The sequence below is a fragment of the Dryas octopetala genome, chromosome 2, assembly GCF_963921425.1.
Source record: "Dryas octopetala chromosome 2, drDryOcto1.1, whole genome shotgun sequence".
Classification (NCBI taxonomy): domain Eukaryota; kingdom Viridiplantae; phylum Streptophyta; class Magnoliopsida; order Rosales; family Rosaceae; genus Dryas; species Dryas octopetala.
The window spans coordinates 7,785,923-7,806,761 of NC_141367.1; the positions used below are offsets into that span (position 1 = coordinate 7,785,923).

The 20,839-nt window shown below is 40.4% G+C and overlaps 1 long non-coding RNA gene and 1 other non-coding gene across 2 annotated transcripts; one reads left to right on the plus strand and one right to left on the minus strand.

The window, feature by feature from the left end:
* Positions 1–4,615: 4,615 nt before the first annotated feature.
* Positions 4,616–4,722, minus strand: LOC147292862 (small nucleolar RNA R71). The gene has a single exon (XR_015121005.1). It is a non-coding gene; the product is annotated as a small nucleolar RNA R71 (small nucleolar RNA).
* A 12,318-nt stretch (positions 4,723–17,040) lies between these two features.
* LOC147292863 (uncharacterized) lies at positions 17,041–19,273 on the plus strand. The gene is made up of 4 exons (XR_015120919.1): positions 17,041–17,319; positions 17,669–17,761; positions 18,004–18,062; positions 19,087–19,273. It is a non-coding gene; the product is annotated as an uncharacterized LOC147292863 (long non-coding RNA).
* The last annotated feature ends 1,566 nt before the right edge of the window (positions 19,274–20,839 follow it).

Consider the following 20,839-nt stretch of genomic DNA (forward strand, 5'->3'; position numbering starts at 1 on the left):
GCGGGTCAGCGATCATTTCTCTCATTTTGCCCAAATTGAATTTCTAAGAGACCCTCTGTGGTTATTTGGTGAGTTCTGTGAAATTTCTGCGTGGTTTAGGACCGGGCAGTCACCGTGCGTGGTGGTTACCGTCCATTTCGGTCATTGAATGGTCAAGTTGTGAATCCTGAATATTTAAATATTGGTTGTCTGGTCTTAACAGGTACATGGGCTCGGGAAATCTCATTCCGATGCCGTTATGTTGCCGGATTTGGTATCCGAGCAATGGCACCGTGAAGGGTATTCCGGACTTTTACGTAGTTAAATTTTAAGTGAAGCTTATCTGCTTATATTGTTGAGTACCGTGGTTTCATTGTCTGTTTTAAAGATTTGCTGTTTTACGTTAGAGAAGATTAGGTGTAGGATTTGAATTAGGAAAATGAATTGACGAGGATTTGAGGCGAAGGAATTAATTGGGAATTATAGCGTTGCTTAGAGGAGAGTCACCAAATTAGAGAATGATTAATTATAGTCGAGGTTAATGATTGATGATTAGGCAGTTATTAGATACAAATGATCAAACTAATTATTGAGGAAAAGTCAGTATGTTTCGAGTGACAGACAAGTGATGGTTTATAAGCGGGGATCAAATTCGGAAGGATTCGGCAGAGTTCAGAGAAATTTTGGGAAAAATGTTGTGAGTTGGAAATGCGAGTACGGATTGGATGAGCCTGCTCGTACGGAGAGACCCCTCCGTATGAGATTGTGGCTAGGATACGAGCCTGCTCGTACAGAGAGACCCCTCCGTATGAGATTGTGGCTAGGATACGAGCCTGCTCGTACGGAGAGACCCCTCCGTATGAGATTGTGGCTAGGATACGAGCCTGCTCGTACGGAGAGACCCCTCCGTATGAGATTGTGGCTAGGATACGAGCCTGCTCGTACGGAGAGACCCCTCCGTATGAGATTGTGGCTAGGATACGAGCCTGCTCGTACGGAGAGACCCCTCCGTACGAGATTGTGGCCAGGATACGAGCCTGCTCGTGCGGAAGGGTCATCCGTGCGAGATTGTGGCCAGGATACGAGCCTGCTCGTGCGGAAGGGTCATCCGTACGAGATTGTGGCCAGGATACGAGCCTGCTCGTGCAGAAGGGTCATCCGTACGAGATTGTGGCCAGGATACAAGCCTGCTCGTGCGGAAGGGTCATCCGTACGAGATTGTGGCCAGGATACGAGCCTGCTCGTGCGGAAGGGTCAACCGTACGAGATTGTGGCTAGGATTTGAGCCTGCTCGAGCGCGGGATTGTGGCCAGGACATTGTCTACAGTACAGGTACGAGGATGATGTGAGCTTTAAGAATAAGTGTTTCGAGATATCGGTTTCCAAGGATAAATTCAGTTCAGAGCTTGATTTGCGGTTAAGGGGATTTAAAAATGGTTTTGAAAGGAGATTTTTGAAAGTAGTTATAAAACTGGAGGATTTCCAAGAAACGAAGTGTGTGAAATTAGATAGATGGTTGTTGGGTTGCTTGTATTGCATTTGTTTACTAGGATTTAGTGAAATCTAAGCTTGAATCATGAGGACGGAAATGATGGTGTCTATGCATTGAGGATATTAATTAGGATGTGAATGATTGAGATTGAGGTTAATGGTTTATGATTATGCAATTGATTTGTCAGAGTACAATTATTAGTATGACATTTCACTTATACGAGCTCTAGTGAGCTTACCGGGTTGTTTGTTTAAATGACCCGGTGTACCATGTGTATGGTGCAGTGTGGTTGTTAGTGTTTTTGCAGGTTAAGCAGGCTGAGGAGGCAGTGAGGAGAAGACGAGGCAGTGGGACCCACTTTAATTTGATTTAACTGATTTTATACAGTAAATTTTACATAAATGTTTTGGGCTCACACTCTTATTTACCAAATGTATTTAATTATTATGTTAAGTGCATGGCTCATTCTTTGAAAAGAGGTTTAAAAGACAAAGTTTCAGTGTATTTTTGGGCCCTAGGATCGGGACGTTACACTCTCTCTCTCTCTCTCTCTCTCTCTCTCTCTCTCTCTCTCTCTCTCTCTCCCCCCGACCCACCTCCCTCAAGTGCCCTATCTTTCTCCGACCTCTCCCTCGCCGTCCGGCCAGGGGGCGGCGACGAGCCACCGTCCTTAGCCCCCTTCTCTCTCTCCTCCCTTGATCTCTCTGTCTCTGTCTCTATTTCTCTCTCATCTCTCTCTCTGATCGCTCTTTCTCCTCGATTTCTTGGTCGTTCGACGGATGATGGCGACGAGACTGGTGGCGTTGGCTTCGTCTCTCTCTCCTATTCCTCCCGATGGCAACATCTAGCACAGAAACTCGGCGACGACTGCGTACGAACTCGAGCAGACCCGACTGCCACTGGCGGCGACTCGACTATTCCGGCCGATTTGGGACCGACGATCACTTGGGTTTCCCTCCCCAGGCTTCGGCGAGTTCAACTGTGTCACCCCTTTGCTCTGACGACTGCTCACAGCGGCGAATCAACGACACAAAGGTCGGCGGCTTCCGGCGCCGATTCCGACGTTTCCAGCGACTTTTGGCCGTCGGTCCAGTTGTCAAAAATGATCCTCGAGGTTTGTGCCACCACTGCCACCATCGGAACCACCACATTTGGCGGCGAGTTAGTGGTAGTTTGACCCAATTTCGTCCAATTGAGGTCCCAGGAACCCTTCTAGTTGCTTATGGTACGCGGGCTCGGGAAATCTTATTCCCGATGCCGTCATGTTGCCAGATTTGTTATCCGAGCGTGTTGCCGTCCAAGGGCATTTCGGTCTTTTTCACGCGGTTAAACTCTGAGTGAAACTTATCTGGTTATATTGTTGAGTACCGTAGATGAATTGTCTGTTTTGCATGATTTGTTACTTTATGTTAGAAGAGGCTAAGTGTAGGATATGAATCATGAGAATGTAGTGACGAGGATTTGAGACTACGGGATTAATTGGGAATTATAAAGTTACTTTGAGGATAATCGCTGAATTAGAGAAGAAATGTTTATTGTCGAGGTTAATGAATGATGATTAGGCAGTTATTATATAAAACGACCGAATTAATTATTAAGGAAGTGTTGGCCGTATGATTTGAGTGACAGACAAGTGATGGGTCGTGAGTAGGAATCAACTTCGGAAAAAATTCGGTATAGTTCGGACAAAACAGTAAGTGTTGATGATGATCCCTATATAGAGGTGAATCTGAGAAGAATTACAAGGGATATTAATATATTATTAAACAGTGAAAGTTATGAGATGGTTTTGTGAGTGTTGTGATTGAGATTATGCGAGAATACCTGCCTGCCCATGCATCGATTCGCTCCATATGGGAAGTGGCGAGCCTAGTTACCTGCCTGCTCGTGCATTGATTCGCTCCGCACGAGAAGTGGCGAGCATTCCTGCCTGCTCGTGTATTGATTCTCTCTGCACGAGAAGTGGCTAGCATTCCTGTCTGCTCGTGTATAGATTCGCTCTGCACGAGAAGTGGCGAGCATTCCTGCCTGCTCGTGCATCGATACGCTCTGCACGAGAAGTGGCGAGCATACCTGCCTGCCTGTGCATCGATTCGCTCTGCACGGGAAGTGTCGAGCTTATCTGCCTGCTCATGCCTATACACCAGATATGGCGAGCTTAGTTACCTCAGTTTATGACCAGCAGTTCTCCGGGTACTAGTGTGGCGAGAGGTTTCAGTTGTGGAGTATTTTGGGAGTATTAATTGTTGTTCAGAGGTTGATTTGCAGTTTTGAGATGATTTAAAAATGGATTTGAGAAAAGGTTTTAAAGCTGGGGGATTTCAAGAGCGATGTGACTGAAATTAAGGGAATTTCAAAGAGCAAGGTGAGTGAAATTAGATAGTCTTTTTCATTGCTTTATGTGCTTGTGTGCATTTGTTTGTTAGGATTTGGTTTGGCTAGGACTTGGTAAAGTTTAGGCTTGAATATTTGAGAATGAGAATGAGGATGATTATGCACTGAGATTATGGGTTAGAATGTGAATGGTTGATGTTGAGGTTAATAGTTGACGTTTAGGCAATTGATTTGCCAGAATGATGATTATTATTTATTGATGGGATTTGATTTGGATACGAGGATTTATGATTTTATCTTGATGCTTAGATGATTGGTGATGGAATTATTATGCGATTGAGTAATTATGGATTTTATTGTGGATTATTTTTGAGTATTGGAAATTAAAGAATTTTGAGGATTATTGTTTAAATTATTTCACTCATACGAGCACTAGTGAGCTTACCGGGTTGTTTGTTTGAATGACCAGGTGTACCATGGACATGGTGCAGTGTGGTTGTAGTTGTTTTGCAGGTTAAGCAGGCTAATGAGGCAATGAGGAGAAGACGAGGCAGTAGGACCCATTTTGATTTATGTGTTTGTTTTTATACAGTGATTTTATATATAAATGTTTTTGGGCTCACATTCTGATTTGTTAAACGTATTTATTTATTATGTTGTTATGCATGGCTCAAAAGAAAAGAGAACAAGTTTAAAAGTTTGATGTTCAGTATTTTTATGGGCCCGAGGTTTGGGGCGTTACACATTTCAACTTGGGATGATCTTTCGAACAAGTTCCTGTACAAGTTCTATTCCATTTCCAAGACCAATTCGATTAGGAAGGAGATCCTTGGATTTGTGCAAAAAGCTGATGAGTTATTCCATGAGACTTGGGACAGATTCAATGAGTTGCTTACTAGCTGCCTGCACCACAACTTATCCCCTTGGTATGTGATTTGTTGTTTTTATCAAGGACTTTTGGAGAGGGATCAAGCTAAGGTGGATTAGGCATGTGGTGGTGCATTTATGTGAAAAACTGAAGATGAGGCTACAGAATTATTTGAGTCACTTTCTTCAACAACAAATGTGAAAGAAGAGAAGGTCAAAAGCCCTTCAGACACACTCATTCTCTGACTTCACCCCTTCAGACATTCATCCCTCTGACTTCTCCATCTTCACCATCCTCATAGCGCACAGTCCCTCGATCGTCACCGTCTTCATCGCGCATCTCCAACATCACCATCTCTCTATCTTAGCCCTCTATATGGGTCTGTCTCTCGTTCTCAGTCTCTCCCTTTCTTTCCTCTGAGGTGTATCTCCTCCCCTTCTCAAAGCCCTAGCTGTGATTTCACAGTCCCATGAGCTTCTCTCTTGCCATCTTCCTCAATTGCGTACTCCACTCACTCATCACCTTAGATCGATCCTGTAGCACATCATTTTGGGTAAGTTCAGTGGGTTCTTTGATTTTCTTGTTTTAGCTAATTTAGTCTTGGATCTTGTTGATATTTCGGCATTTCTTTGGTTGTTTATGGTTGATTTATGAATAGGTCTATGTGTAACGACCCGACCCAAATTTCCACTAGAAATTTTTATTTTTATTTAACTATGTTTTTAAGAAGTTTTTTTTTTAAAAAGGATATTGAATTGTATTTTAAAGATTTTGAGATTTATTTGGAAAATAAAAAGGGTTTTGATTTAAATTTTAAATTTTTGTTTTAAATTGGGTTTGACGCAAAAGTTGACTTTTTATTCTATCGGGCTTTTGGTTTTGACTTTGGACCCGTTGGATAGGTTTCGAGCCCACGATTTCATAGACACGTAGCACGCGTCGTTTCAAGTTACGGTTTGAAAGATACGGACATGTGAAGTGAGGGGCAATTTTGTAAATTTATAAAAGTGGGTTTTTAAATACCCAAAATCAGAAAGATTTTCTGATTCTTCTCTCTCTCTAGAATTTTCTACAAACTTCTCTCTCTCCCTTTATTACTCTCTCTCCCCGGCACTCTCTCCCTCTCCACTCCCGCACCCATCCCCTGCGCGCACCAACCCCGACCACCACCCCTCATGTAACGACCCGATCCAAATTTCACTGGAAGTTTAAATTTTTATTTAACTTTGGTTTTAAGAGGGTTTTAAGGAAGTTTAGTTTTGCGACCTTGGAAATTTTTTTAATTTACTTTGAGAGTTTATTTAATGTTTTCACTGAAATTGATTTAACGTTATTTAAAATTTTAATTTAGATTTAAAATGTTTCATTTTAAGATTTGTAAGACCATGTATTTTTCTAAGTTTTATTTTGAAAAGTATTTTAAAGATTGGAGAATTCATTGTGATTATTTTGGGAATTTATTGAGAAATAAAATGTTTTGGATTTATTTTAAATTTTCGTTTTAAATTAGACTTGACCCCAACGTTGACTTTTAAAATTAGTGGGCGTTCGTTTTTGACTTTTGGCCCGTTGGATAGATCCCGATCCCACGAGTTCGTAGACATGAAGCACGCGTAGAACAGAGTTACGGTTTGGATTTTACAGACGAACAAAGTTTGGAGGGTATTTTAGACTTTTGCATTCTAGGGATTTCTAGAAAGATCCAAATTTTTATTTAAATTCCTATCTCTCTCTCTCCTCACGCACACCCCCCCTAATTCTCTCTCTTTCCTCTCCTTTCTCTCTGGCCGATCGTCTCCTCCGGCGAGTGTCTCACCGTCCGGCAGCCAATGGCGACGAGACACCCACCCATCACCTCGCCTTCTCCTTCTCCATCTTCCCCTAGCCTCTAATCACCCAATCGGACCACCACCACGACGTGACGGCGCGAAATCCGAAGCCAGCCCCTGCAGATGACTTGGATTTTCCGGCCAAATTGCGAGGTCCGACCACTACAAATCGATTCCCCTCGACGTTCTAAGCTTCCCCGTACAATTCTTTCACTCCGATGACCTCCCAAAACGGTGGTGCGAAGCTAGAAGACCGCGGCTACTCCGGTGGCCGTTCCGGCGACTCCGGCGACTTCTGGTCTCGAACCAGGTACTGAAATCGATCCTCTCTTCATTCTCTACAAGTTTGTATGATTGATTTGGTCTGATTGTGCCCGAAATTAAAAAACCTAACTCACCCACCCACGGCCACCGCGAGCTTCACCGCTCGTGGTGATCAGCTCAGATTCCCTTCAATGTTTCCTGTCTCTTTTAAGTTTAATGATCTTATTGGAGTTGAATTTAAGTTGATGCATTTGTGTTTGGGTTGGAAATCAGGTTTGGGCAGCCGTCGGAACTGGCGGCAGTGTCGAATTCCGGCCACTCCGAGGCCACATGGCCGCTGAATGGGAATTGGTTGAGTTTAATCAGACCAGTCGTTGATCATGGGTTGATTTGTGAGCAGGTCCGAAGTTGTTGGAGAAGCCGAGAAGTGTTGGATAGAAATTTGTGACTTTGCCGATACTAAACTCATCTTAGGAAGAATTTTCTGATCGAGGCGAGACGATCGTGGTTCGTGACGATCCGGCGGAGGATCGAAGCTAGGGCTAGCTCTGTGAGTGGACCTTACTTTCTTAAATGATTTATGGAATTTGCATTTTTATCTTGGTTAATTGAATTTGTTTTATTAATAATAAATGTGAGCGAGCTTTGGTTTTCAAATAAATTCATTAAAGATTTCATTAATCCTATTTTGCATGATGGCTGACTTTGATTTGGGATTTGATGTTGGATTTCGGATTTCAAATGCCTCATAAGTAAGTTTTTAAAATATAGATTTACATGTTGGTTTTAGTGAGTTGTTGGGCTTTGGGAAAGGAAATTTGGTTTTTCAGTTTATATACAAAGTTCATTTAATATTTCAGTTTTGTCGAAAAGTATTATCTCGATCTCTGTATATTGAATTTGATTCGAATTTCGTCTGCTGGTTTATGGATTTAAAGCTTCTTTTGGGAAAGTACCATGATATTTATTTCCGGTGGAAAAATGATCTATTATTTGGGTTATGGAAAAAATGGTTTTCAAACCACCCTTTGCAGTACCCTCTAGGTTATCAGATACATAGGTCTTTGGGACCCATCACGGCACACATATAGGCTTTGGGCCGTGTGTCAGGATGCTTCGCCCTTTGGGGGCTGCTCTGCGTGCACGTATGACCAAGTTTGCCTGCACGTGCTGATTTTATTCACGCGTGTGTATGGCCAGGATATTGCCTGCACGTGTTGGATTTTACTCCACGCGTGTGTATGGCCAGGATATTGCCTGCCTGTAATTCCACACAGGTGTATGGTCAGGATTATTCAGAGTATATAGCATGGTGGAAAATGAAATTGGTATCTTCAGAGTTTAAGTATGGATTTTAAGTGAGAAATATCTTTCGAGTTTTATAATGATTTCGATTTTATTATTATTTTTATGACTTTGTTAATTTAAATGGCTGGTTATTGAGAAATGTGTTTTGAGTTATCTTTTCCTTGAATTTGGATTCCCGCAGGACCTCTCCGGGTTTCAGGGTGGAATCCGGGGGCGGTCCTGTCACCTCACCATCACCGGCAACCCCTGCCAGCCTCTGGCTCCGGCGAACCCCCCGAGCCCATTCTCTCTCTCTCTCCTCGATCCTTTTCTCTCTCCTCTACGCGCGACTCCAGCAGGCCGTACCCGTTTTCCCGACCAGCTTCTCGGCGGCCCAAGGCCACTGATCAACGTCCCAGGCACCGACCACCCCTCGCCAACCTCTGGCGAGCCTTCCCCGATGCCGACCAGCTCAGCCCGGCCTTCCTCCAGCCCAACCCAGCTCCCCTGCACATCGGAAAAACTTGCCAGAAAACAATTCAACCGCTGCCCCTTCTCTTCGGCGATTCCGGCCACCTCCGGCCTCCGTTCGGCTTGTTTTCAGGTGGGTTTCCCTCCATTTCTTATGGGCTTTATTTCCCCTATACCTATCTTGTTCAATTTGAGCATTTAGAAATTTGAATTTTGGAGAATTGAAGGGCATTTCGGGTTCCTCTGTAGATTTTAGATTGAAGGCTTTTCTCTCTATTTTCTGAGATGATTTACATCCCCAAAATACCCATTGGTCATCTAGAACCCAAAATTTAGACTAAATTGGAGGAAATTTAAGTTTTGGGAAGTTGGATTTGTAAGGTTGGAAACCAATTTGGGTCAGTTGGGGTTGGCCGAGTCTCAGGGTATTTTTGGTGTGATTTTGGACAATCTCATGTTTAGGAAACCCGAAATTGGATGTTAGATATGAATGTATATGAAGATTGAGAAATTTTTGTATATTTAGTTAATTTTTGGGCTTGAAACAGCCACCTTGGGCAGCAATCTCTATGATTTCGAAACCCCACTGATATTCCATAATTTTAGAGTATTTATGATAATTGGTTGATTGGGTTATCATTATTAGTTATAGTGAATGTGGTTAGGTTGAGCCGGGAAACCTTAGGGGAGTTTGTGGAAGTGTTATTGGTCAATTCGTATAGATCGTAAACCAATCACGTAGGAAGGAAGTTGAGTGGGACTTTAGGCTACACACACACACCCTTTAAATGTCGTAGAACCGAAACTAATTTATGTTTTTGTTGTTTATTTTATAGGCAAGACAACCGTGGCTCGTGACGATCCGGCAGAGGATCGAAGCTAGGGCTATTTCTGTGAGTGGACCTTACTTCCTTAAAATGATTTATGAAAATTGCATTTTATCTTGGTTAATTGAATTTGTTTGAGTAATAACAAATGTGAGCGAACTTTGGTTTTCAAATAAATTGATAAAAGATTTCATAAATCCTATTATGCATGATAGCTTGAATTTGATTTGGAATTTGATGAAAAATGTTGGATTTCGGATTTCAAATGCTTCATAAGTAAGTTTTTAAAACATATATTTACATGTTGGTTTTAGTGAGTTGTTGGGCTTTGGGAAAGGAATTTAGTTTATCATTTTATATACAAGGTTCATTTAATATTTCGGTTTTGTTGAAAGGTATTATTTTGATTTATGTATATTGAATTTGATTCGAATTATGTATGTTGGCTTATGGATTTTATGTTTCTTTTTGGAAAAGTACCTTGATATTTATTCTTGGTGGAAAAAGGATTTATGATTTGGTTATGGAAAATGGTTTTCAAAACCACCCTTTGCAGTACCCTCCAGATTATCAGTTTGGATAGGTCTTTGGGACCCATCACGGCACACGTATAGACTTTGGGCCGTATGTCGGGATGCTTCGCCCTTTGGGGGCCGCTCTGCGTGCACGTATAACCAGAATTGCCTGCACGTGCTGATTTTATTCGTACGTGTGGATGGCCAGGATATTGTCTGCACGTGTTGGATTTGACTCCACGCGTGTGTATGGCCAGGACATTGCCTGCCTGTGAAATGCAGGAATTTCACACAGGTGTATGGCCAGGTTATTCAGGGTATATAGCATAGTGGAAAATGAAATTGGTATCTTCAAGAGTTTAAATATGGATTTCAAGTGAGAACTACTTTTCGTGATTTATAAAGATTTCGTTATCATTATTTTTATGACTTGTTAATTTAAATGGTTAGCTTTTGAGAAATGTGTTTTGAATTATCTTCTCCTTGAGTCCTTTAGTTTTATTATACTCTTAAAGATTAGAAATGGTTTTAAAACTGGGGGATTTCAAAGAGTGACATGAGGTCTTAAAGCAAAACCTGGTTTTGAAGGATTTAACGAAAACAGAAAATTTACTTTTGTTTTCGTTTCCATAAATCTGTCCACTCACTGAGTTTGTCTCACGGTTTATCTTGTTTTGTCAAATTGTCCCCCCAGGTAGTAGCTTTGGTGGAGGTCGACCCGATAACGTCGAGGCATTTACGTCCATATTCCTACTCGGACCAGTAAGTGCCATTCTATTTCCAATGTAAAAATTTCTTGTAATAGATTAGTGGCTCTGATAACCAGTCCCAAATTTTTAAGATGGTTTTTCTGTGAATTGTTGGGTCCGAGACCCTTTTTGGTTCTGGTAGAGGTGGTTGATGGTTTAGAAGTGTTTTTAACAGGTTTTGAAATTTTGGGTTAGTCCATTTTCAAGGGAGGTTCTGCCGAATTTTCGATAGGATTTTCCTTGATTTTGGATCCCGCAGGACCTCTTCGGGTTTCAGGGTGGAAATCCGGAGGCAGTCCTGTCACTATGAACCAACCATCTATGCGTGCTTGTCATCCAGTTGGCTCACAAACCACGTTGGATGATTTCGATCTAGTGATACCCATTAACCATTACCCATGAACCCATACACTCTCCTTCACTATACAAACCCAATTTTTATCTCGACTTATTTGGGTCAGTTGGCAGTTCAATTTTCCTTGACCCACATTCTGAATTCTGAACCAGTACGATTACTTACTTTACAATCTGAATTCAACTTGTGTTACTTATGTGAGACCCCGTATTTTCCAGATAATTATTTTAAAAATTTTGAATTTATTTTAAGGATTTTGGGAATTTATTTGGAAAATAAAAAGGTTTTTGATTTAATTTTAAATTTTTGTTTTAATTTTGGCTTGACCCAAAGGTGACTTTTAAAATAAATGGGCTTTCGATTTTGACTTTGGGCCTGTTGGGAAGGTTTCGAGTCCACGAGTTCGTAGACACATAGCACGCGTCAATCCGAGTTACCGTTTAAGAGTTACGGGCATTTGAAGTAAAGGGCAAACTTGTAATTTTTACAAAAGGGGGTTTTAAAACCCAAAAAGTCAGACCTCTCTCTCTCTCTCTCTCTCTCTCTCTCTATCCCGCGTCTCTCTCGCCCCTCACCTTCGCCGCCTCTATCGCCAGCGCGCCGTGGCGCGTCCGGCGGCAGCTGGGCTGGGTGTTTGGCCCACCGTGCTCGCCACCCTTCCCTCTTCCTCCCCCAAGTCGCCGATCACCCACCTGAGCCACCATCGCGACGAATCGACGCGAAGACAGAGAAGATGCTCTCGCCGGCGATCTGCGTTTTCTGACAGAGTTGCGGCGTCGGACCACTTGGGTTTTCTTCCCTAAGCCCCGGCGAGTCCAACCATGCCACTCCCTTACTCCGGCGACCACGCTCGACGGAGAATCGATGCGATGACCGAGAGAGGCTCTCGTCGACGACTTGATTTTTTCGGCCAAGACATGACACCGGACCTACTGGGCTTTGTTCCCCTCGTCATGGCAAGTCCGGCCATGGCCTCCGTTCATCCAGAGGATGCTCCACGACGGACCAATGAGCTCGGGAAGCCAAGCCAGCCGCCGACTTCCGCCGCCGATTCCGGCATTTTTGGCTATAATTGGCCGTCGATCCAGTTACGAGAATTGATCCTCGAGGTTTGTGCCGCCGCTGCCACCATCGAAACCACCACTTTTGGCAGCGGGTTAGTGGTCGTTTGACCTATTTCCGCTTATTTGAGATCCCAGGAACTTTTCTGGGTCCTTTTGGTGAGTTTTTGTAAATGTTTGTGTGTTGTTTGGGGCGGGGCTGCCACCGTGTGTGGAGGCGGCTGCCCGTTTCGGTTGTTTAGTGGCGTAATTGTGAATTCTGTGTGTATTTGATTTGGTTGTCTGGTCTTAACAGGTACGCGGGCTCGGGAAATCTTATTCCTGATGTCGTCATGCTGTCGGATTTGATATCCGAGCAAAGGCGCCAAGAAGGGCATTTCGGTCTTTTCGCGTGGTTAGACTGTGAGTGAAACTTATCGATTTTTAATGTAGAGTACCGTTAATAAATTGTCTGTTTTTGTGCGTTTGCCGTCTTATATTAGGAAGGCCAAGTGTAGGATTTGGATCATGGGGATGAATTGATGAGGATTTGAGGCTACGAAATTAATTAGGAATTATAGGGTTGCCCGAGAATAATTGATGGATTAGGGAAGAAATACTTTTCGTCGAGGATTAATGAATGAGGATTGGGCAATTATTATGCAAAACGATCAGATTAAATATTGAGGAAGTATTGGTATGATTTAATGGCAATACAAGTGAGGAGTCGTTAGTAGGAATCAGTTTCGGAAGGGATTCGGTGTAGCTCGGGGTAGACTGTGAGTGGATCTTTGGTTTTCGAAATGTTTTGCACATTTTATAATTCAACTATTTTCTTGATTTATTTGAGTATGGACAGTTTCTGGAAATGGTTTTGTTATTATTTTGGGGAAGTTTTATTAATGAATTTCTGTCCTTTAGAAAATGATTTTGATCGAGCAGCTTTCATAATTTGAGAATGATTTTATTTAAGCGAATTTACTGGAAGAATTAAATTTCAGTTTTTATCTGGAAGAGTATTTTTGAGATATTCAGAAGCAGTTTCAAACCACCATATTAGTACCCCCTTCAGCAGGTATATAATTGCTCTGCACTCGCTTAGAGATGACTCGGCGGTGTATGACCAGCACTCGCTCTGCACTTGCCTAGTCGTTGGTGTATGACCAGCATCACAGCAGGTATAGATTTGCTCTGCACTTGCCTAGAGATGACTCGGCAGTGTACGACCAACAGTTCCCCGGGTACTAGTGTGGTGTGAGATTTCAGTTGTGGAGTATTTTAAGAAATGATTTTACATCAGTAAATATTTTAAATGACAGTTTCAGAAAGGCATTGCATTTTATTTCAGATATTTTAATAGTTTTACAGCTTCAGAGTATTATTTGCTTTTCAGAGTTTGATTTACAGTTTTGAGATGATTTAAAAATGAATTTGTGAAAATGTTTTAAAGATTGGGGATTTCAAAGAGTGATATGGGTGAAATTAGAGGGATTTCAAAGAGCGTTGTGAGTGAAATTAGATAGTTGAATTGTTGCTTTGCTTGCGTGTTGCATTTGTTTGCTAGGACTTGGTAAGTCTAGGCTTGAATTTTTGAGAATGAGAATGAGGATGATTATGCACTGAGATTATTAAATTAAGACGGGAATGATTTGAGGTTGAGGTTAATAGATGATGATTAGGCAACTGAATTGCAGAATGATTATTATTATTTTTGGTGGAATTATGATATGAATTTGAGGAATTATGTTTGTCTTGATGCTTGGATGAAATTGTTGATGAAATTATTATGCATTTTGAGTAATTATGGGTTTTACTGTGGATGATGAAGAATTATTGTTTAAGTTATTTCACTCATACGAGCTCTAGTGAGCTTACCGGGTTGTTTGTTTGAATGACCCGGTACACCACGGTTGTGGTGTAGGGTTTGTGTTTTGCAGGTTAAGCAGGCTGAGGGGGCAGTGGGGAGAAGACGAAGTAGTGAGACCCATTTTATTTTGATTTAATTGATTTTATACAGTAATTTTTACATAAATGTTTTTGGACTCGCGCTCTGATTTATCAAATGTATTAATTTATTATGTTAAGTGCATGGCTCATTCTTTGAAAAGAGGTTTAAAGGGCAAAATTTCAGTGTGTTTATGGGCCCAAGGTTCGGGGCGTTACAACTTATTACTTATAAGGTAGATTGCCATTTGCTTTATTTTTGTTGTATTGTTTTTTGTGCTCAATATCTACTTTTTTTTTTCTCCATAAATTCTGAAGAGTTACATTCTGTCTAATCGAAATATGATGGATGGATGTATTTTGATACATACAGGGACAAGTGCCGCTTATATCTACAAATGCATTACATCAACTGCACATCTTCATATTCTTCTTTGCAGTATTTCACGTTATATACGATGCCATAACCATGACACTTGGAAGATTGAAGGTGGGTCACCCCTCACCTTACATCAGTGTGTAGTATATATTTGGGTAATTTTATCTATTATCTATCTATATTTCTTCTAAGTTCTCAAAATATGTCTTTGAAATTGATTCCAGATATGGAGGTGATGTATATATGCTATATAATATATATATGACTTAATATTCATTTTCTACCCTTAATATATATATTATATATAATTTTTTTTTGCAGATTCGTGGGTGGAAGGAGTGGGAACAATCGGCTAAGTGAATTCAATGGTAAATCATTGGACAACACAACAAACAGCTACTCAATTTAATTTTGTAATTAATTAATCAATTATTAGTCATGTAATGTAATTTCTAGTGAAGCTAGCTAGACTTTGGTAGTAATATTGTTAATTTGTTGCTTGTACTTATACTTGTCTGCAATGCATTGAGTGCTAAAGTGGAGTTTTCTTTCTATTTTAAACAGATCCTACAAAGTTCGATCAGGCTTATTGATGAGACATCGTTTGTAAGAGACCACACAAGATTCTGGACTAAAACGCCAGTCACCTTCTATTTTGTAAGATTGATGTCACTAACTCCTCCTCCTCTGTTCCAATTTCTTTCATAGTTTTATGAAAAAAAAAAAAAAATCAGTTAAATCAAATTGAGGGCTTTATACCATACCTATCGTTTCATATACATTCAATGCAAACACTTGGATATAATCTGGCTTGTTGTATTGTAAAGACTAGCATAACAACTTGGGTAATCATAAAGTAAAATTAAGAAGAAAATTGCACTTTGTCTATTCGTTCATTAATTCATTCAGTTTCATATATTATGTCTAAAGTTGGCCACTTTGTCAAAGTGAAAAACGTAAAAGAAGAAAATATAAAGAAGCAACATTGGAAGGATCGATTTACTGTATCAATCTATTTGATGTTAATATCTCAAAACTAAATAACAAAGATATTTACTGTATTATTTAGTTATTGGTTTCCTTTGTTTCAGGATGGGAGGCTTTGTTTGTGCTATCTATATACTTCCTCTAGTTGTAAGAAGCTTTAAAATGAAATGCCTAATTAAGTTGCATCCATTCTTGCAACACATAATTAAAATAAAGCTAATAATAATACTGTACGCCTAATTAATGATCGAGGACTAACAATTGTATTGGTTGAAGATAATCTTAGCAGTTGGAACAAAGCTGCAAGCTTATAGCTCAAATGGCAATTGAAATTCAAGAAAGACATGTTGTAGTCCAAGGGATACCTCTGGTGCAAGTCACAGACAAGAATTTTTGGTTTATCTGGCCCCAGTTAGTTCTTTATTTGATCCATTTTGTCCTGTTTCAGATAGATTAAGCAAGCCTCCTCATCTTTTTGGGTAACGTACTAAACCAATCTCCTTTCTTTGTACCAATTACAAGTAAAGTTGTGCAGAAGTCAAGCACTACAAGTGCTTCTTTCTCTTTGGCTGTTAATGGAGTTTTCTTTGCTTAACTGGCTGGGGTTAGCTACTGTTGTTACTCTTTGGGTTTTGATTTTCTAATAGAATCACATTTATTCTTGAAGGAGCGAGAAAGGTTTTCTTAAACTTTGAGTAGAGCAATGGAGGGTGTGCCCCTAGTTACCATCCCAATGTTGGCGTTTGCCTCACTACCTCTTATACTCAGGTACCCATCCTCACTACCTATTATTTGTAAGATTAGTGACAAATTTGCATGCAGAAATTTTATTGCATTTTATGAGATCTTGAGGATTGTTCTCAATTTGTTGATACTGACAGGACCGCCCCCGGATTCCACCCTGAAACCCGGAGAGATCCTGCGGGAATCCAAATTCAAGAAAAATCCTACCGAAAATTCGGCAGAACCTCCCCTGAAAATGGACTAACCCAGAAATTCAAACCTGTTAAAAAGCACTTCTATACAGCAACCACCTCTACCACAACCAAATAGGGTCTCAGACCCAACAATCTCACAGAAATCCAACTTAAAATTTGTAGGGTGGTTATCAGAGCTGCTATTCTATTACATGGAATTTTTACAAAAATTAAATGGCGCCTACAGGGTTCGACTGTAACGACCCGACCCAAATTTTCACTAGAAATTTAAATTTTTATTTAACTATGTTTTTAAGAGATTTTTTTTATGTAGAATTGTATTTTAAAGATTTTGAGATTTATTTGGAAAATAAAAAGGGTTTTGATTTAAATATTTATTTTCGTTTTAATTTGGGATTGACCCAAAATTTGACTTTTAAAATAAATGGGCTTTCGATTTTGACTTTGGGTCCGTTAGATAGGTTTCGAACCCACGATTTCATAGACACGTAGCACGCGTCGTTTCGAGTTACGGCTTGAGAGATATGAGCGTTTGAAGCGAGGGGCAATTTTGTAAAATTGACAAATTGGGTTTTAAAAAAATTCAAAATCTGATTTTTAAGGGGTTTCTCTCTCTTTTTCTAGAACATTCTCGCTCTCTCTCTCTCTCCCTTTATTTCTCTCTCCTCGCACCCCCCTTTATCTCTGTGTCTCCTCACCCCTGCACACCGGCACCACCCAGCCACCCCCACTTACCATCGCCGGCCACCCTTGCCGGCCTCGACCTCCGGCGAACACCCCCCTTTTCCCCCAAGCTCACCCACTCTCTCTCCCTCTGTCTTCTTTCCCCCGCGACCAGCCCTGCACACACAACTGCCACAGCCAGCTCCACCTCGCCGTCGACCACTTCCCGCCGACCCGACCCTCCGGCGACCTTCCTTTTGGCCGACCAGCTCAGCCCGACCGCTCCTCCAGCCAGCCCAACCCGCGCGCACAGAAAAACTAAGAAGAACTCAGCGGGTTGGCTCCCCTCTGTCTCGCCAAATTTCGGTGAAATCCGGCGCTAACCACCTCCATACCAGGTGGGTTCTCTCTCCCTCTTGATGGGCTTTCAATATCTTGTGTTGTGGCTGCTTAATTTTGAGTTTATATGGAAGATTGAGTTTAGGGATTTTCTGCCATTTCGGATGCTCTAAAATTTTGAATTTTAGGGCTGTTCTTGTGGTTAATCTGGACAAATTTCTTCCCTATTGATGCTTAGGTTTGAGAAATTAAATGGGTTCTATTGAAGTCAATTGTTTTTGGCTAAATTAATCTTGGAAACAACAAGGCTGGGCGGCATCAGTGGTGGTCTTGTCCCTCATTGTCATTCTTGGAAATTAGATTTGTTTTTTTAGAGCGATTTCTAAGTTGGTTATTGATTTGGAGCAGGTGGAAGTCTTATGGATTTGACGAAACCTCAATTTGGATTGTATTCAGATATTTTTCTGTATCACATCGACTCAGAGACGAGTCCTGGTCGAGGTATGGTGCACATAAAGTTTAATTGGATATGTTTGGTGGATTAAATGTTTGGGTGTAGTTGGATTTTGAGCCGGGAAACCTTAGGGGCGGTTGTGGAAATGTTATTGGTCAATTCGTGTAGATCGTAAACCAATCGCGTAGGAACGAAGTTGAGTGGAACGTTAGGCTCCACACACACACACACACCCTTTAAATGTCGTAGAACCGAGACTAATCTATGGTTTGATCATTTTATTCTTTAGGTGAGACGACTGGGGTTCGTGACGATCCGGCGGAGGATCGAAGTTAGAATTTTCTCACTGTGAGTGGACATTACTTCCTTAAAATGATTTATGAAATTTGCATTTTTATCTTGGCTAATTGAATTTGATTTGGGATTTGATAAAAATGTTAGATTTTGGATTTCAAATGCTTTATAAGAAAGTTTTTAAAACATATATTTACATGTTGATTTTAGTGAGTTGTTGGGTTTTGGAAAAAGAATTTAGTTTCTTATTTTATATACAAGGTTCATTTAATATTTCAAATTTGTCGAAAAGTATTAGTTTGATTTATGTATATTGAATTTAATTCGGATTTCGTATGTTGGCTTATGGAATTTAAGTTTCTTTTGGGGAAGTACCTTGATATTTATTTTTGGTGGAAAAAGGATGTATTTGGTTTATGGAAAAATGGTTTTCAAACCACCTTTGCAGTACCCTCCAGGTTATCAGATTTAATAGGTCTTTGGGACCCATCACGATGCACATATAGGCTTTGGGCCGTGTGTCGGGATGTTTCGCCCTTTGGGGGCCGCTCTGCGTGCACGTACGACAGATTTTTAGGCTCTGCATGTGTATGACAGATTCTCGGCTCTGCGCATGTATGACAGATTCTCCGGGTAACTGACTGGTGTGTGTTTTCGACTGTTAAGTATTTTAAGTGATGAGTTTATGGCAGAAAAAAAGGGTTTTTAAGTATGACGTTTTCAGTTGAACAGTTTTATAAATTTTTTTGTATATTGAGAGTGGTTTGAGAAAGAAGTTTTCAGTTTAAATTATTTTATTACAAATGTATTATACAGTTTTATTTCGATATTTTATTTTAAATTTATAAACTACTCAGAACTTTTAATGTTTGAAGTTTTATTCGATAAAGAGTTGGTGCTTTGGTTTAGTTTTACAATACTCTTAGAGCGAAAATGATTTTAAAACTGGGGGTGTTCAAAGAGCGACGTGAGGTTTTAGAGTTAAAAATATTTAGACTTGATTTCATTCCCATTTAAGTGTCCACTCACTGAGCCTGTCTCACGGTTTGTTTTGTTTTGTCTTAAATTGTCCCCCCAGGTAGTGGCTTTGGTGGAGGTCGAGCCAATAACGTCGAGGCATTCGCGTCCATCTCCCTAGTCGGACTTTGTAGGCGACACTTTATTATATAAAATTTCCTTGCAATAGGATAGGAGCTCTGATAACCACTCTAAAAATTTTAAGTTGGTTTCTCTGTGAAATTGTTGGGTCTGAGACCCTATTTGGTTGTGGTAGAGGTGGTTGCTGTTTAGAAGTGTTTTTAACAGGTTTAAAATTTCTGGGTTAGTCCATTTTCAGGGGAGGTTCTGCCGAATTTTCGGTAGGATTTTCCTTGAATTTGGATTCCCGCAGGACCTCTCCGGGTTTCAGGGTGGAATCCGGGGGCGGTCCTGTCAACTTGGTATCAGAGCATTAGGTTTTAAATTTCTGTAGACTCGGCACCTTGTGTGCATCCTTCGAGGTATGGAAAGGTTTTCCTCAGCTTGTGTGGACATGCCTCCTCGACGTGGCCGGCCTCAAAATAGATTGTGGCAAGTTTATGGGGGTAGATTTAATACAATTAACGTGAGTGTTACGTTTGCGGTATGCTTGTATTACAACTTGGGCCGTACTCGTGAGGATTTTTTTTAATCAGTAACTGCGGAGTTGAAAGCGTATTGTTAAATGTTTCAGTACTTCGTTGAAGCCCATTCGAGGAAATCAAGTTGAAATTTTATGGAATTTAATGTTATTAGAATTATAGATTTCCCTAGAGATTAAGTATCGAAGATGTGACACAGTGAAGCTTAGTTAAACTTTGATGGTTTACAATAAGGATGGCGAATGATAGATGCTTGTGTATTAGGATAAAGATATCATAATAACGATTAAGGGATAAATAAATTGTTTTATTTTGGAAGTTTAGTGAGGACAATGAAGGAATTTGAGTAGAGAAATACGTGACTTAAAGGGATGATAGGAGAAATTAGAAGGTGGAAGGCATATGGGAAGCAAGAGATCAAGTATTGGATTTAAGTAAGGGTTAATATTAGAAGAGGAGGGACATCACAAGTGATGACATATGAAGTGATGGCATATGAAGTGATGTTTTTATTTAAAAGAGTAAGCTTGAAATTGTTGAAATTCCACTAATCTAGTTTTCTTAACTTAGGGCATGTGATTACTCGATGGATTAATGATGACTTATGGATGGTAATGAGGAGCTAGACCATTTTAGAGACATAAGTATCTTGTGACGGAAGTCTGGGTAGTTGGAGTCGAAATAGACCTGAATACCTCACACATTGCTAAGGAAATTATAGGAGCTTGAGGGTGACCCCTTAGTTCACGATCAAAATTTATTTCTCATTTTCATGGATATGTAAGGAATGGTGTGGAAGATGTAGTAAATAACGACACTTGAAGTCGCGATCATATTTTATGTTGGATAATATATCTGTTTTGGCGAATTTATTTATCATGGGCGAAGTTATGTGGTTAAACTGAAGGGAATTTAATCGATTGAAATAATAGGAAGAGTCAATTTATTATGGGATTTTATAACTTCCTAGTGGAAATTTTCGTTTGTGACAAGAATGATAATTTAGGTGAAACTAATGTTAATACCATGTTTACCGTTTGGAATGAGGATACATTATTAATAATTATGGGCTTCATGGTGTTATTCTATTTTAGATGATCATTGATGGAAGCTAAGAGTTTTGATCAGAGTGACATGACCTGATATGAGGAATGGTTGGAGAAATGAGAAACTAACATGAGTACTGATAGAAAGAGATCCAAGTAAGCGTTA